The sequence below is a fragment of the Dipodomys ordii genome, unplaced genomic scaffold, assembly GCF_000151885.1.
Source record: "Dipodomys ordii isolate 6190 unplaced genomic scaffold, Dord_2.0 Scaffold100, whole genome shotgun sequence".
In the NCBI taxonomy this organism is placed as follows: Eukaryota; Metazoa; Chordata; class Mammalia; order Rodentia; family Heteromyidae; genus Dipodomys; species Dipodomys ordii.
Genome location: NW_012267316.1, coordinates 2,586,181 through 2,604,941, shown reverse-complemented (window position 1 = coordinate 2,604,941; position 18,761 = coordinate 2,586,181). Strand labels below are relative to the sequence as shown.

The 18,761-nt window shown below is 38.9% G+C and overlaps 1 protein-coding gene across 4 annotated transcripts in view; it reads left to right on the top strand.

Annotated features, from left to right (window-relative positions):
• The window catches only part of Epb41l3 (erythrocyte membrane protein band 4.1-like 3), a 173,146-nt gene that overhangs the window by 45,339 nt on the left and 109,046 nt on the right, over positions 1 to 18,761 (top strand). The window contains exon 1 of one of the 4 annotated variants that reach the window (XM_013027180.1): positions 6,223 to 6,287. The exons of the other annotated variants lie outside the window; for them this stretch is intronic. The gene's annotated coding sequence lies outside the window, so the exon portion shown is untranslated. Of the gene's footprint in view, positions 1 to 6,222; positions 6,288 to 18,761 lie in introns of those variants that run through there. 4 annotated transcript variants of the gene reach the window in all.

Below are 18,761 nucleotides of genomic sequence, written 5' to 3'. Positions count from 1 at the left end.
CTGAGCAGAAAAGTCCTGGTGAGATTCTTATCTAAAATAAACCACTCAAAAACAGGAAGTGGAGCTGTGGCTTAAAATGGTAGAGTATTAATCTTGAGCAAAAGAGCTCAGGGACAGCACTCAGGCCCTGAGTTCAGGCCCTATGACTGACAAAAGAAAAAAAATCTCACTTTTGTGAAAATCAGACATTTCAAAAACCTACAAAAATATATGTACCCAGGGTCTTAACTATTATGTTGTAGCACAGTGAATTCTGAGTAATGATGAGCTGCCATCTGCCTAGGGGAACACAACTATGGTAGGAGTGAGATGTGGATTTGGTAACTATTCATCTCTGAATTTGGGGCTCCCATTATAGTCCTTGGCCCCACAGCATCTACTGTATCTGTGAGTTTTGTTATTCAGAATATCTTACTGCCCTAAGAACCCTACTCCCATTCCCATCTGGGTTTGCATGAGCACTTGCCTTTTGGATCATCATGATGCTGCTGTTGTCTTATTGTCAGGAGCATGGTTTTCTGATGTTGAAGGGGAAGCTAGTGTGTAGGCTGCCCTCTGTGATAGCAATGGGTCTTTAACCACTGAGAAAAATCTGCTCCCAAATATTTTTTTCCTAGCAATTGCAGAAGGAAATAAGTATGATGAGATGGGTGGGTGTGTCCTCTGGTGCTTTGTTTCATTTTGTCTTTATGGTGGTACTGGGGCTTGAACTAAGGGCTCTGAGCAAGACTATGCTCTACCACTTGGGCTATACCTCCACTTCTAGCTTTTTGGTGGTTAATTGGAGATAAGTCTTTCGGAGTTCCTGGACAGGCTAATAACTTTGTACTGTGGTCCTCAGATCTCAGCCTCATTAGTAACTAGGATTATAGGTGTCAACCATCATTATCTGGTAGTACTCTCTGTTTTGAAAATGTTTTCAATTTTTAAAAAATAGCCCAGATATTCTTTTGTTTGAAAGACTTACTTCAGATGAAAGCTTATTACTTCCATCCCTGTATTTTGACTGACAGTGATCTTTGACTTATGTGCTCTCTTTTCTGGCATTGTCAGCCTGAAGGATTTTGAAGCAAGGTTAGGTTTGGCCTGCTTGCTTTTAGTTCCTTCTTTTTGTGCTCTTTCAGTGAAGCCTTCCTGGGAAAGGGAATTATATAAAAGTCCAGGAGAAGTGTTATAACTGCTGTTGTCTGCAGCTTTGGAGTAGGAAGTTCCTAGTATTTCATGCTGCTTCCCTTTTTCTATGCTGCTTCTCAGTCCATTTCCCACGTGGCTGATACAGAGTTCATGTCCAAGCAAACCTCGTTTGTTGAGCAGACTTGTTCATAGCAAACGCTCCAAGAATTCTTACTTGTTGTCCAAGCTGAATTCCAAACAGTTATTCCAGCCATAGAAGATTTTTTTTTTTTTTTTTGCGTAAAGAGTGCTGCAAAACGAAAACCCCTCAACACCTCCCCACTGTATACATGGTGACAGCTGGAAAGTCTAATTATAAGCTAGGAGGCCCCTTAGGAATTAGAAAAAGGCCTGAAGTAAATGACAGCTGTTTGCTTTGGGCACAAGGGAGGCAAAGTGCATGGAGAATAAAAATAAAGTGTCCTGTCCAGCATATGCTGGCTCTAGCTACTTGTGAAAAATCACTCTACTTAAGTGTTAGTAATATTAGATTGATGGTCAATTACTGAAATAGTGTTGGCACCAGAGCTCTGGGAGGAAAGAAACACATTCGTAGTTCAGTATTGTGTGTTTAAAGCATTTGATTATTCAATACATATCTATTTACAGAGAGCATAGTGAACAAATATTATATACATGTAATCTGGAATATCAAAATAATGTGCCTGTAGCTGTACCTTCTTGTTTCTGCATTAATGGATTGTAGGACCAAGGAAATCCCACCTTCTCCTCACAAACATATGGTGAGAAACATTCCATCTGTTTTTTTGCTGATTTTTTTAAATAAACCCCTCAAGCACCAAAGTCATACTAAGAAAGTGATAACGATGCTTTGGAGTGAATACAATACTGAGGCTTAGCAGCTTTCTTAATAGGTTTATTTGAAAGTTGTTCCTTTGTCTTTCCTTAATGTATAGACATTTTTGATGAAATAAAAATGGATACATTCATAGTGTCCTATACAAATGAGGGTAGGTTTGCAAGTTTGTCTTTTTTTTTTAATTGAGGAGGAGGAACACACTTTGGAAATAAAATCAGTAATTATTTGCAGGTGGAGAAAGAAAGCATATTTCAAGAATCATCCTGACTTGCAACCTATTTTTGTTTTACCATTTATGTGATGCTGCATCTTATTTTGACCATAGTTGGAAATTACTCATAAAAATGTGCGAGGACATTTGTATCCCATTTGGGATGGCTGTCACATAGGAAAATGTATATCAACTTAGCATTCTGCGTTCCTTTGTTGTAAAGGGAAGATGAACCTCATGCCATAAGCAAGTATTACCAGATGTTCTGGCATTCTGTTTCAATTAAGTTGGGGCGGAAGGAACAAGAAGCATTTCATACTGAAATAATCACCACAGAAGGGTTGATGTCATCCCTGTCGCCGTTAAGGGTTGTAATTTAATATACAAGACACCCTGGGAGAAATGTGCATTTTCTTCCATGTTTGTAACCTTATAATTATGCTTTTCCCTCTGTGTTAACATGACCAAAGGCATTATTACTTGTTTTAATTGATGTGAATTTCAACTTTTAAAATGCAGCATTAGCTTGGCTGGCTGTTGGAACATCCATTAAAATGATCCTTATTTAGAGTTAGGTGTGTAGTTTAGTGGTGGAGAGTTTGCCTAGCGTAAGTAAAGGCCTGGTTTCCATCCCCAGCATTGTGAAAAGGAAGAGGAAAAATTATCTTGATTTTCTGTTCTGAATGATCTATAATGACTCTAAGACATACATTATATACACACTAGGTTTAGCAACCTGAAATACATGCATATATATATATATATATTATATGCACATACACACATAATGCCTGATATCTGAGTATTTAATGTGCCAGATTCTTTATAAATTATATGAATTATTAATAACTCAAGGCTTAGTGAAGATAACTGCCTTACCTAAAGTCACACAACTGTATTGTCCATGGAATCCCAAACAGTCTGCTGACAGGGACTAGATCTCACCCTCTGTGTCATCTGAGTCTCTCTAGTGGCTGGAGGGTAGTGAGTGGGGGTGAGTAAGCCCCTGACGTAGTCAGAAGATACCACCCATGAATGTCTAAATGGGAGAAAATAACTCTTCATTTTCTGAGCTACCACCCCAATCTTTCTCTTTGTTTAGGTACTTCAAATTTAATGCTAACATAATCAGCTTCTCTTCTCTTTTTATAGCAGACATGTGGCCTTCTCCAGCGTAGTCCACTGGGATGGGCATATTGCCTGCTGTAGCAGCCTTCATACCTTTTAAAGGTGCTTCAAAGAGCAAAAGTTGACTTCTTGCTTGAGCTGTGTGTGTGTGTGTGTGTGTGTGTCATGGCACTGACAACTGAAAGACCCAACTGAAGGAAGTGTGGTCTTCTGTCTACTTGGGGAGAGGAGAGGCAGAAATTCTTGGGGAGACAGCTCAGTGACTGTCCGCAGCTGCCCTCCCTCACCAAGTGGAAAATGCCCCTTGCATCTACCAGATGTCCAGGTGCCCTGCTCTATGCTGTTTTTCTCATCCCGTGTTCTGTGGTTCCCTCTCTGTGGAGTTTCTTTCGTGGTGACTCCAGCATTTTCATGTAGGTCGTGTTATCATTCCCTACATCTCCGGTCCTCAGCCCCTCCCTCAAAACGAGTTCATCTGTCCAGGCCTAACTGCAGATGGCCTTCAGCCCTGGCCATTCCTCCCACTTTACTTCCCAGAGCCCTGTTTTACCCCAGCCCCCAGCTGCATCAGGGAATGCTGCCTAACTGTAACTGTTCCAATCAGAAAAACCCACCCCAACTAAGTTCCATCTTGAGTGTTCAGCTGCGCATGCGTGCGCGCACACACACTCAGAGGCCTTCCCGTACTTCCCACCCCTAGTCCCCCTGAATATAAATTTTACCCTGAACAAAGGACAGGCACCATTTCTCCCTTTCCTGTGGAAAAGATGGCCTTGTCAGCCCTGGCTGGCAATAAACTGTTTCTCCTGTGTAGGTGTGTCTGTGTGGTTTTCTGGAAGAGGGCTTACAGGTGGGGCTTAGCCAGGTAAGTTTTGAACTTAAAGATGTATCTTCAAGTTGTATCTGTGTAATCAATTTTATTTGGTGTGTCTGTTCTGGGGCTTGCACTCCAGGGTCTGGGCTCTGGCCCTGAGCTTCTTCATAGACTTTCCTGCCCAGCCAGGCTGGCTTCCAACTGTGATCCACAGATCTCAGCCTTCCTGAGTACCTAGTACTACAAGCATGAGCCACTGGCACCTGGCTTGTATAATCCATTTTTAACTTTGATAATGGTGATGATGATTGTTGTTGTTGTTGATGATGATGATGATGATGATGACGACGATCCGTAATGGGAGGGAGTTAGGATGCCCAGAGGTCATGGGAAAGCTACCCATCATCCTTGTCTCCCAAAATGCTTCATTTCTGGTGTAGTACATTCTGACCTTGGTCTCCTTTTGCCTAGATCATTATGATATGCTCTGCACTGATCTTCCTTTCTTTAGTTTGACCCCTGGTCTACTTCCTAATGCATTCTCAGCTTTCTAGTCAGGGTTCGATGTCTAAAACACCAGTTCAACCTTAGTACTCCATACCTTAAAACCTTAAGGAACTGGTCCTCCATTGCTCTGAATTTGTACAGTGATTGGCTCTGGGGAATCGCTTTGGCTTCCTCTCAGTGTCACTATCTCCAACCCTCTACCAGGACCAGTAGCAACAAGGAGCACTTCTCTTCTCTTTACTGTCTTTTGGGGGTCTTAGATGTCACTTTCTCTGGAATGGAGCTATTATCTCTCTAATCAAGGTTAAATGGTTTTTTCCTGTGTCTTATACCAGGGTTTCTTCTTCTCTTGGTGTTACTTAGGTGTGGTTTACAGCTATTTACTTGATATGTGCTTAAAAATATGAAGGATTTGTGTGTGTGAATTTATTTGCAAGTCTTTTTTTCTCATTGTTTTGTTCCCAGCATTCTCATACTGATTTTATTCTGTTAGATACTGGGCAGTATCAGCAAATCTAAAGACCTCTAATTCTCCTTCCAAATCTGTTTCCATGCACTAATGAATTTGACCAGAAAGAAAATTCTAACTTCACCTAATCTACTTGTGTCATTAAAAGTTAATCTCAAATAGTGCTTCACTCTGGTAGTCTTCTGAAACTACTTCAGTGCAAATTAATTTTCTCCATTCTTGGGTTCCCATGAGTTTTTCATCCTCTCTCTGACACACACACACTTTTTTTTTGTCAAGGTGATGTACAGAGGGGTTACAGTTATATAAGTAAGGTAATAAGTACATTTCTTGTCAAACTTGCTACTCCCTCCCTCATTTTCATACACTTTTTTTTGTTCCAGTACTGGGCTTAAACTTAGGGTCTTGTGCTGTCCCTTAGTTTTTATACTCATGTCTGGCACTCTACCTCTTGAGCCACATCTCTACCTCCAGATCAGCTTTGATGGTTTATTGGAGATAAGGGTATCATCAACTTTTATGCTTGCACTGACCTTGAAGATCAATCTTCAAGTCTAGGTCTCTTGAGTAGCTAGGATTGTAGGTATGAGCCACTGGCACCCAGCTTGATACATATTTCCATGTCAAGCCATTGTGTATCTGTCTGCAAAGTTGGGATGATAAAGTTTGGAACACCATTGTAAAATGCTCTGGCAGTCATTGTTTTGAAATTAGTTGTATCTTAAAATTTTATAAGATAAATGTAGGAGACCCTACATTTTATTATTATGAAATATGGATTCAGTTTTTGACCAAAAAATCTTGATTTGTTAGACTCATTATGAAAAAATGAATTTGGGCCAAAGCCAAGTTACTTTTCTTCAAAGAAGAGTCCAAGTTGTGAGTCCTTTGATCCTTTACTAATAAGGGGAAGTTGGACATGCATTACATAAATTAAAACATGAGGTCCAATACCTTTATCCATCTCTGCACTGCTTCTTTGAGATGGTTTTTCAAAGGCAATATTGGACAGAAGTCAAGTTAATTCACTTGAATTTCACACATTTTTCCCTCCTTTCCTTCTGATGAAAGTCCTGATTCTTGGATCAAACTTAGGAAAAGATACTCTGTGGACAAGAAGAAGTAAGAGGACTGTGCGTCACCATCCACTATCTGCCCCTGGCAAGTAAGGAGTGAAAATTCTTAGGTTTCTTGTGCTTTCCTGGGGTAACAGGTAACCCAGGGCTTCTGGGGTAGAGACTGATTGTTTATCTAAATGTATTTAATAAAGCAACAACACAGGTACAGTTATTTCATATACTTTACCCCCTCTTCTTAGGAGACTGATTCTTACAGTGAATTTTAATTCCTTATTTCCCTAAATGAGTAGGGAAATGGAGCTAATATTTAAGATGAAAAGTTAATATACATTTAATAATTTTATCACAGAAAATCTGAAGGTAATATACTTTAAAATGACTACTAAATTTATTTGTTCACTATATCTGAATAGAATGAAAACATGAACTTGTTCTGAGCATGTAACAGAAAGCTAAAAATTATTCCTTGCTGAGGAAAAGCCCGGGATCAGGCTGAACACTGGGTAATGACTAGAGAGTAAAGAGTGTTCTGAGAATGTAGATATTGCCCCCAAGAGATGATGAAGGGCTTGGCTTTGTGTAATGGATGGTGAATCAACTGGGTTCCTAGAGAAAGCCTGATCCCTCTGAGCCTCTCATTACTCAGTGAAGTGGGATAAATATGTCTGTCCCTGAACACAGGCCTGCTGGTGGATCAGAAGTCATCAGGTGCAGATATTTTCTGGGTCCCCATTTTATAATGAAATTAAGCTGTTTATATGTTGTTTAACATCAATGTCTTTCCTGAGATGAAAAAGTTCTTTGTCAGTTTTCATGGTAACCTTAAAATGAATATTGCAATGTTGCTTTTCCTGATTCCCATATTAAATACACCTGTGTATGCACTATGAAGCATTCTAATAGTGTAGGCGACTTCTGGCCTGGGTCTAGGCTGGCAGTTAGCTGTTGGTCCCTTATTCACATGTATTCAGCTATTTTGGTGGTTGTAGTATATACCATGATCAATAATAAAATTCAAAAGTAGACCCAATTGAATACACCCACACCAAGTACATCATAGCAGGTGTCTCTGTGAGGTAGCCTCTCTAGATTAAACTTTTATAATCTGAAGCCATCGTTCCTTTCATGTCCCCCATGATTCCTTATAGATTAAAGTGATTCCAAAGCTCTCTACTACAGAACTTTCGACTGAATTAACTGTTCCTCAGAACCTTGCTGCCTATGGGCAAATACCATACTGCTGATGAGCCAACCAGAGTTCCAGTGCCCTTAGGAATTGGCATCCCAGTGCAGTCCTTGAACACAAAATCTTCCATCCCAAGGAAATCAACATTCACTCTGGAAGTTGTGAGGAGGCTGGTTGTGGCCAGCTTTGCCAATGGGCAAAGTGGCCTCCTTAAATGATGTGTGGAAATGTTCTCAGAAATTCACTAGATGCTGGTCGCCAATGTATGTCGTATACCTGTACTCCAATCTACTTGAAAAGCTGAGATCTGAGAATCAAAGTTTGATGCCAGCCTGGGGAGAAAAGTCTCTTATCTCCAAGACTCTTATCTCCAAGTAACCACTAGTAAACCAGCAGCATCAGTATGGTTCAACTAGTAGAGGACCAACCTTGAGTGAAAAGACTAAGGCACAATACCTAGGCCTGAAGTTCAAGTCCCAGCACAGGCTAAAAAGGATGGGAGGGAAGGAGGGAGAAAGGGAGGGAATCCTAAAAGAAACCCCTTTCTGTTAAAAAAAAATTCCTCTCAAGTAAATATAAAACCAATTGACTATTATGATGTTTATGAGGAATTTCTTAACATGATACCAATGTATGATTATAGAGTTGTATGAGTGTGTGTCTGTATGTATCACTGGAGCTTTAATCCAAGGTCATACTTATGCTAGCAAAGCACAGTCGTGACCAAGCCTTTCATTGTCACTACCCTTACCTTCCAGGGTGTTTTCCTACTAGACTCTGCAGTCAGCCTCTGCTAGGTGGAGAAGCTGCTCAGCACTTGCAGGCTGATGGCACCAATATGATGTCCCTCAGGAGCATCTTTATTCTCACAGTCACACCCTGTGTGCTGGCTTTCTGATGTTTACACTCTATGTTTATGTGGTCTTGGTATCCCAGACTTAACATGTACATATACATCAAATCTGTGATTTTTTTTTTACTAGAAGCTGTTATATGTAAGAAGCAAACACTGGGTGATATACAATGAGGGAATATGTTTGGCCAATAGAAAGAAAGGAAAAGATTATTTTGCAAAAGCTCTGGAACAAATAAGATTTTAGTGGGCTATATATCTTTTATAGGATTGGACAGCATGAATCTAAAAATAATGCTGTAATAAATCATCCCCTTTTCCCCCATCACCAGGGAGAGAACATAGCTTGCAAGGTGGAGCAGATTTTTTTGTTTGAACTTGCCTTTGGAAGCTAAATGAAGACAAACTATTTATCTCATCAGATAGGAGCTAGGCTGTGGTAATTATAATTTTTATAGCTATGATTCCAATGCTTAGAAAATTTATTTTTATTGTCTTCCTGGCTAACCAAGGGCATCTTTATTGCATGTCACCTTTGTCTAAACTCTTTTTTCCTTATTTTCCTCCTGAGAAAGTCCTCGGGTAAGATCATTATCTCCCAAGCGCAGATTTTCAGCAGAGCTTATATAAGTACCATAGTGGAAATGACAAGTGCACAACAATGATAGATGCTCCCGTTATTTTTTTGACAGAGTGGCAAGGAGAGAGTTCAACTTGTTTCCTAATTTGGTTTATTAATTGTGATTATGTGAGCACTAGTGATTGCTAGGGTCTAGACAGCTCTAAATGCAGAGGTTATCTTTCATTAGTTTTGAGGAACTTGGCCCAACTCATCATTTGAGTTTAACAAGATGTTTACAGTTGGCTCTCACTAATACTGGCATTAATTCTAGCCATTAGTCAAGAGAAGCCATTCTCCTAGTTAAAACCAGTGAAGGCCTGCTGTTCAATGCCTTGACCCTTTGTTGACTCTATTAAATACTTTTCTGTCTTATCAATTATATGCATGCATATCAATTTAAAGAGTGAAATATTTTTCTACATTAAATAAGTAACAAATTCACCCAGCTATTAGCAACCGAGTTAAACTTTGAACATAGGTCTTAGTCTGTTAGGTGTTCTTACCTTGTAGATCAGTGATTGATAGTGATTGGCAAGTAATTTAATAGACTTTTTATACCTTTCATAACATCTTGATAATATCCTTTTTTATTCATTGTTAATTTTCCTTGAAAAAGACAAGGCTGATACCCAATTGTTTAATGCCTCATATCAGCTAGGAGGTTATATTATGCTTCTTGAATATAGCATTTATATCTAACATCCTTTTTTCTCTTCCCCCCCCACCTCCTTCCCTCATCTCACTTTCTCCATATCCTCTCTTACTGTCTTTCCCTCCTTCTCTTTGTCTATCTCAGTCTTATTCTCCCATCTTTCTTTCTTTATATCTCTCTGCCTCTCTGTGTTTCTGTCTCTGTCTGTCTGCTGTCTGTCTGTGTCTCTCATTTTCCTTTAGTCCTGAGACAAGTAATAATCCATCGATAGCAGAGCCTCATTGATAATAAAGTTATGTAAGGACCATCAGGGTCAGGATTTAGGAAGGATGAGCCATTCTTTAAAGTGCTTTTCTGGATAATAAAGATTCTTCTTCTATTTTGACTTGACATAGAATGTATATGGAACAGGCATATAGCACATGAGAAGGGGATACTACTGTATTGTGTACAGATGATTTGAATGTCAACTACACCCAAAGTATGATCTTAGTTGGCCTCATTCAGCCCCACTATTTAAATGCCACTTCAGGTCCCATTCATTTGGGAGCCAGCCTTAGTGGGCATGGCTTGGGTGAATGAGTTGTGGAAGTTTTTAATACTCAGATAAGGAGGCTTTCATGTTGACTCTCAGTCTTAAGAGAGGGCCTAAGAAATCTATGCAGGTTGAGGAAATGTCTATGATTCTACAATATGTCTGAAGGATAGAGCTCTAATCTCATCCCAAGATCTTAGTCAAGGACTTTGATATGCCCTTCATTCATAGTGGACCAGGGCTTCTTTTAAATCTGGACTTTTCCCCAGCTTCTTCTTCTATTAAAGATTAGTCCACATTAGTCAACTTCTCAGGAACATTCTAAGAAAATAATATGAAAATCAATAGCAGTAATAACTACAATTTATTAAGTATCTGTTATATGCCAGGTGTCTTATATTTATCATCTCTGATCCTTACAATAATCTCAGATAGATTAGTTGGGTTATTGAAATTTAAAAACCTGAAATTTGTGAAGTCATGCTGCTCTATCATGTACAACTACTAACTAATGAAGTTAGAATTCTAGCCATGTCTGTCAGACAACAGTGTCCAGGCCCTATACTTAGCTTGGACTCTTCTTTTGAAGAATGACTCTACAAATTTTTAGCAACATGTCTGTGATAGTGCCATATTATCCAGAACTGATTGCAGCAGAAAGCACAAGTGAAAATAGCTCTTTAGGAATTTAGCAAATGAGTGCTATAATTCAGCAATCATCATCTAATGAATGTTTATTAACTGTCTACCACTCACTATTCACAGGCCTGAAAACCCCACCTGAGTTTATATACTCAACACATATTACTGAACACTTGCCACATGACTGTTCAAGACAATCAGGACCTAGCAGTGAATGTAACAGATAACCCCCACACACAAACATACTCACACACATGCACACACCTCCTGGGCTTAAAACCATCAGTTGAGTGACAGATAAAAACCAAATTATGTTATAGAGATATTTAATATAATGTGTAAGTGATAAGTGTCATGAAGAGCTCAGGGCAGTAGGTGAGACGGAAGGTGGGGGGAGGGGCAAACTAATCAGGCCACCTGAGGTGAATTAGAGCAGAAACATGAATGAGGTCAAGGAAAGAGCATAGTGAGAAGCATATTCCAGGCCAGAATGCTAAGTGAGAAGGGCCCACAGTTGGGAGTGAACTTGAGGTTTCAGAAGAATGTGGTTAAGCATTCTTTTAAGTTAGAATATAAGTATTTGGGATTTTACCCTTAAAAAAAATCGGTGTATTGGTTTTTCCATCAGAATGTCTGAGGTAAATCAACTTTAAAAGAGAAAAGGTTTGTTTTAGCTTGTGGTTTTGAAGGTTTCCACCCATGGTCATGAGGCCCCTGCTGTATTTGGGCCTGTGGCAGCACATAGGTCCTGGTGGAGTTTTCTCAGGATAGCTAGAAACAGGAAGAGCATTGGGTCCCAATATGCCCTTCAAGGACACACACCCAATTACCTAACTTCCTCCCACTAGCTCCACTTAGTGAGGGTCCCACCGCCTCCCAATAGCACTGTAGAATGAGGACCAAGCTTTCAGCACAAGGTCTTCGGGATACATACAAGATCCAAAGCATAGCAGAATTCTGGGGCAACTAGAGGAATGTTTGGGACTGGCTGGATGGGGAACAAGTGTTTACAGTGAACACATGATGGGAAGTGGTGGATTCTGGGAGATGATCACTTTGGGTACATGTTAAAGGTAGAGCCACAAGATTTGTTTTGTTGTTTGTTGTTTGATTTTTTTTTGTTTGTTGTTGATTTGTATTTTCTTTGGCTTAAAAGCCTGGAAGGATCTTGACTATTGTGGAAGGGCTCAGAAAAGACATAGTTTGGAGAAGTTTCCAATGTTCCCCTGTGGGTACTTTTTAAGTTTCAGATAGATAAAATGAGAGTAAAAATCTGTACCTTAGCCAGGTGCCTGTAGCTCAGTGGAGCTATAGAACTACTTCTGGTTTTTCTGTGTAGTTTATTGAAGAGAAGACTTTCTTACCTGTTGCTGGCATGAAATTTGATCCTCACATCTCAGCCTCCTAAACTAGGATTACAGGCATGAGCCAATAGCATCTAGCTCACACACACACACACACACACACACACACACACACACACACACAGTTTCTCATAACTAGTGTTTTTCTTATAATTAGTATTTCTCATGCTGTCAGAAAAATACTTTCATGATTATAATATGGTATTTATCATGGACTGGATTTGGTGAGTGACACTTGTAATCCACTGCCAATTCCATTCCAGTCCTACTCAGAAAAGCCTGACAAGGATACCAGGATGCAAATGTATTGATGTTCTTAGAAGAAAAGCGTTTGACATGTTTTCTTGACATTCTGGATCCAACATTCAAGATCATGGGGGATTTTGGGGGGGAGAGTCCAGTCGTGGGGCCTGAACTCTGGGCCTGGGCGCTGTCCCTCAGCTCTTCAGCTCAAGGCTAGCGCTCTACCACTTGAGCCACAGCGCCACTTCCAGCTTTTTTTCTTTTTGCTTATGTGGTGCTGAGGAATCGAACCCAGGGCCTCAGGCATGCAAGGCAAGCGCTCTACCACTGAGCCACCTTCCCAGCCCCATTTCTAATTTTTATTGGGAAGATGAAGAAATAAAATGCTTTCAACTAGAAGGAATTAAGCCTTTCCAGCTAGATTTCAGTATTAATCACTAATACAGGATTTTTACTATTTTCGGTTTAGTAATATACATTACTATACATCCTTACTTAACATTATTTTGTAGAGAAGATCAAACGTGACTGAAATGAACAATGTATATGTTGTAAAATATTCATTGAACTGAATGCTGTGTATTATTAAAGATCCTAAAATTCAAGAACTTTATGTAAACTTTCTGAATAAGCCCACACAACCAACATGGCATTATGCATTAATGAAAGGCAAAAATTCCCTCTGCCTTCCTCCTACTATCAGACTCTATCTTACTTGCTGTGATAGAAGCCAGGCAGCTGCACGAGGCCTGAGGAAAATATAATTTTAGCAGAGCCTCTGATCTTTTTTTTTTTTTTTGCCATGCCTCTTGAACTCAGGACCTGGGCGCTGTCCCTGAGCCTTTTCTCTCAAAGCTAGCAGTCTAACACTTTTAGCAATGGTGCCACTTCTATTTTTCTTGTGGTTAATTGGCCATAAGAGTCTCATGGACTTTCCTGCCTGGGCTGGCTTTGGACCATGATCCTTAGATCTTAGCCTCAGATCCACAGCCTGGCTAGGATTACAGGCATGAACCACTGGCACCTGGCCTTTTGCAAATCTTAAACTTTCATTGGTTTGCTCCATCCACTGAAGAGTGGAGTCAAGTTATATTAGCCTTGGGATGATTAATTATATGTGTTGTTCAAGTGTTGAATTCTTTCATAATTAATGATTGTTTTGCTATACAAAATGAAGTTGAGACAGTAAGCAGGGGATCTTCCTAGCTCAAAGAATATTTAAATGAAGTAGATATTTAAATATGACTACTTTTCATCTCTAAGAACAGTATTGTCAATTTGTCTTCTTCTGATTATAAAAACAGTACTTTCATGGAAATCTGAAAAAGACATTGTTAACTCCATTCAGCACTTAGGCTGATCACTTAAATAATTTTTTATGGTGAGTCTGGATGCTGAAAATTTCTGAGTAGTCCTTGGGACCAGTGTTACTCTCTTATCATCTCTAGTGTTACTTTGGGGCCTCTCTTCCTTGCAACTTCCCACTTCCCCCCTGTCAAAATCTACATTAGGGGACAAGTGCTCTTTTCTCTGCATGATTGAAGACCCTTAGAACAGAACAGTTAAACTCAGAAATGAGTGAAATGTCTTATTAAATTGGATACACAGCTTTTACAAAACTACACATATTTCTTTTGCTTTCATTTTAAGCAGATGAGACGAAGGATTTAAACCAGTTTCTCTGTGAAAAACACAGTAATTTAAACACATATGAAGTGACACCGGTGATTAAACCTTAAAAACCTCAAGAACCTATAAAAACAATTCTTCAGATAAGCTGAATGTCAACCTGTCAGTTTTCCTTCAAATTTATTTTTGGCTATGGGGTTTTAAGTTAAGCCCCACTGAGCTGCAAATACGAGGATTTGAAATTCTGAAGGCATATTTATTGGCTTAGTTGTCTGTTGGAGGATAACCATCACATGTATGGATGTTTTGTCACTTTCAGTACATCATATGGGCAGTTAGACCACAATAATCTGAATATCAGTGGGTAGCTCCAGTCACAGACTACCTGTTTATCTACTGATCCTTCTCCAAGACAGGAAGGAAGATGGCAGCTGGGCCTGACCTCTCAAGTTTCATGACAGAAGTATTTGGGGTTCAACCCAGGAGGTTGTTCAATGCTGTCAGCATGGAATGAACAGCCATAGAGTAAGGAATCTTCTCATCTGAAGCTTCAGAGAACTTGATGAGGCATTGTTTTCAAACAATTTACTTATATGCTAGTGATATCCTTTAAGAACAGACTTTATAGTCTCTATCATTACTAGTTAGCATGGAGATAAAAGGTGATGAATCACAGTAAAAACAGAATAATTATATATCTGATCACACATTTGTTTTGAAGGAGAAAAAAAAATCAACTGTTTGTCTAATCCTCAAAGTGTAGAAGGGTCTGAAATGTCAGAAAGGTTCTCCATTTCCTCACTGTAAGAACTGTGGTAAATGCAAATTGTCATAAATGTTAATTAATTAAATGTAAAGATTTCATTGATTAATTGTTGGGCATCAAAAACACTATGAAATAGAACTATAGGGGAGACCAGAGTTTATTAATCAAGCTATGGGATACAATAAATAACCTAGAAAAATGTCAAGAGTCGAAAGGTATCTGATGACATTGAGTGGGAAATCTATGTGGGAAAGAGTTGAGCACTATTAGCTTCTATTTAATTTCTGTTCTGTGTAGTAGACATAAAAACATCCAAGAGGCTTAGAACTTGATTAAATTGGATCTGATTTTCCAAGACATCATTCATTGACATGAAGCATATTTAGGTTAAAAAGGGCTGCTATATTCAGTTCGCTCATTCATTTAAATATTTCATGACCTTCAGCCTGGTGGTAATGGTTACATTCTCTGATTGTAAGAATTAAATAGAAAAATATAATAGCATGCCTGAAATTTTCCTATATATTGGATTTCTTTTTAGGGATAGGAGATAGGAATAGCTTTTTCATATTTATTTATTTGTTTCTGTTGTGTTGTTTATGCTACATGAATGCCTGGAACCCCTTTAAAAGGCAAACTGCAGATATTTACAGACAATTTGCCTTCCTGAGTGCCTGAAAGGTCTTATTTCCTTCTCATTCTCACCACATGTCCTTCTGGTGACTAGTTGGGGTGATGGCTGCATAGAGCGTGTTATTAGCATCTAACCACAGAAATAAAAGCCTTGGGATAGTTACAGAAAATGTCCAGATTGACTCCTTGTTCAGCTATTCATCCAGAGTATGGCTGTATTGTCATATATGTGAGATGAAGAAGCACAGACTGTTCATTTATGCACTTATTTACTATGTTGGTTTATAAACACAATTCCCCTGGACTGATAGAATGAGCGGCATACGCGATTTGTGCTTAGGACATTTTGAGACAGCCATCTTTGTTATTCTGTGTGTCATTCAACCCTATGGTATAGACATGTATCAAGAGATACTTGAATTTTGGTTCTTTGATCAAGTAAGTACAGACAGCAGAGGAAAGACTGCTCCCCTGCCCCCCTAAGGTGCTAAACGGAATTTCTGGTCAATGGAATTGATTAGCACCATAGGAAGGGACAATTGAGTAGAAATTGTGAGCTAGAGAACCAAGTTGGAAGGCTCTAGAGAGATTTCCTTGGAGGTAGGTGATGACTGCACAGGAGCTGACTTTTAATTTATTCCTTGTCTGTGTTCACACCACATTGCTCACAGATACAGAGTCAGATGTTGGGTAATAGAAAAACATGCTCCTGAATTAAGGTGCCAAAGTTATCTTTCTGCTAATAGGTCCTTCCCTGAATGGAATTGGCCCAGGACACAGAGGAAATATGTTGTCTTCTTTTTTATCTTCTTTTGATTTTTAGCAAAGGGAATGCTTGGATATTAGAAACCGTGGAGTTGGAAAGTAAGTAACTGGGAAGTTCCTGTCCTGACCTCTTATCAGTTGGAGGCCCTCCATTAGCAACAGTCTCAAATTTGAAACTACTTAAAAGCTAAATGAATGTGTTCAAAATACATTGCATGTTTTTATGGAATTACACAATGAATCCCTTGCTTGTACTATTATATACATTCACAATAAGTATATACAATAAATATACATAATAAAATGCATAATAGATAAGTAGATTACATAAAATAATGAAGTACACATATCATATATATGATCATTTCTTTTTTCTCTTTTTTTCTGGTGAAAATACTGTACAGAGGGGTTACAATTACATGAGCAAGGTAATGAGTGCATTTCTTATCAAGCATTGTTGCCTCCTCCTTTGTTTCTCCTTCCCATCCCTTCCCATCTCCCCCCTCGTCCGCCCACCCCCTATAATTTCTTTTAAAAATTGAAGCTTTCCCATTTTGAAACTTAGAGCCACCCTAGTGGGAAATTAGAGATTATTGAGAGTCTAGAACCAATCAGTACTGTATGTACTTTCTCAAGAAATTGCAGCAATCATTTTCATTTTCCAGAAATAGAAGGTGAAAAAATCTTGAAGGTTCACATTAAGTAAGATTTTTTTTACAAAGTAAAAAGTAGTATTGTGGTACATTCTATATAAAGATAAACAGCTAAAAAATTCAAAAATATAAACAGCTAATAGAAAAATAGTTAAGAACAAATTATAATTTTGTAGACATTTGAATTTACCAATGCTTAACTTAAGGAAAGGGATAAAGTAGCATCTTGGCAAAGAAGAATTATAGATGATAACTAATACAGTAAATTGGATAATTTGCCCAGTTCTGAAATAGGAATAGGAAGTCATTTGGGAGAAAGAGTTCTGCCATTGGAGGTAGAAATTCAGACTTCATTCTTGTCTCTGCATTCCTCATCCTATGACCGTCTTCCTGAGTTGTGTACTCACTGGGCTGTCTCAAAGGACCATTCATATCCTTTCCAAACTGGTTGGAGTGAGTTTGAGAGTATGTAATGGAGGGGTGAGCCCACACCAGTGCCTTCTCTGAAAACAACTTTATTCTCAGTCTTAAGCACTGTCCCTGTCCCCCGTCAATTAAAAAATATTAATGCCATCATAAAAGGCCCATGAGAAATTACTCTAGCTGTCAAGCTCATGAATATCCACTGTACTTCAGACACTCACCGATCTTTTGAAGGGCTCATAAGGAAGATTTGATTAGCTTTGTTTAGAGTTTAGTGAAGATGCAAACCTGCAGTATTTAAATTATACTCCGTACATTGAAGGTGTAATGAGTTTCGTTCTTGCGGAGAGTGATTTAGGGTTAACAGAAAATGGAGACATAGTTGGTCTACTTAATTTATTCACTTGTTCTTTCCAGGATTTAGCTTAACATAAGGGCTAAATACTTTGTTGTGTCACTGGTGTTTGGAAATTTCCATTTCTGATTCAGCTTTTTCTTAAAAACCTCAAGAATACAGCTTGGGGTTGCCTTTGGCTAAGAGAAATGAAGTCACTGTCAATTCTGAACTCTATTTCAAGGCTAAGGAATGTTAATGATTTGCTATAAGCATAGCTTTCAGGAAACTAAATTCAAGCATTTGTGATAGCCTCTGGAAAAAAAACAGATTTTTTGGAAACTTTTGATCCTGAGAACAACTCTTTCAAGTATTTCTGTTTTGTACTGAACAATACATTCAAACTCTTTAAATTATAAATGTTCTGGGTGAGAAAGGTTCTTAGTAAGTCCAACTCAGGGTGAGACAGGATATACTTGGGGGCCATTTAGAAGCATAAAGTCTTTAATAGCACCAACAGGATTGTTGTGTGTACCATTTGAGTAGAATCTTCTCACCTCAGTAATGACAGTGTCAGGGATAGTCACGTTAAAGTTTCCTGACTATAATAAACCTGTGCTAATGACATACTGAGAAGGCATGTAGGTACCAATATTACTTATATTCTCAAATTAAGTCTAGAGGCGTAATCTCCATGTGCATCGATTTAGGTTTGTTCACTGAACCCACAGGAATTACTGCATCATTCTAAGCACTGGTTTCACCTCACTTGATGATTTAAGAAGTATTGCTGATGAAGTGGAACTGGCTGGTGGTTGAGGTCATGTAATAAAGACCTCATTTCAGAAGAATGGTTGAAAGATGATGGTTTGTTCCTTGGCTCCATGCCTTGTGGCCTCTTGGAGAATGCATTATTTGCAGTCGTTCACCTTGAGGGACTCCTGTGTTTATAGGACCCACTAGCATTTATAAGAGATTGATTTTATCTACCAGCTCAGTCCAGTTTCTTTCTCTTATCAGTATTGTCATCAGAGGTTTTGATTGGTATAGGTATAGATGGATAATGCCCCTTACATCTCTCCTGCTGCCCAGCCTGGCACATCCTGTCACCCTAATTATTGTCATTGCCTGGAAACTGGATTCTTGCCCTTGCCCTTCTGCTCAGATGCTAGAGTAGCCTTTTAGAAGTATCCATACATACCTTCCATGTATCGCCTTTAAAATGTTCTATTGCTTTTAAAATCCAGCTCATTGACTGGC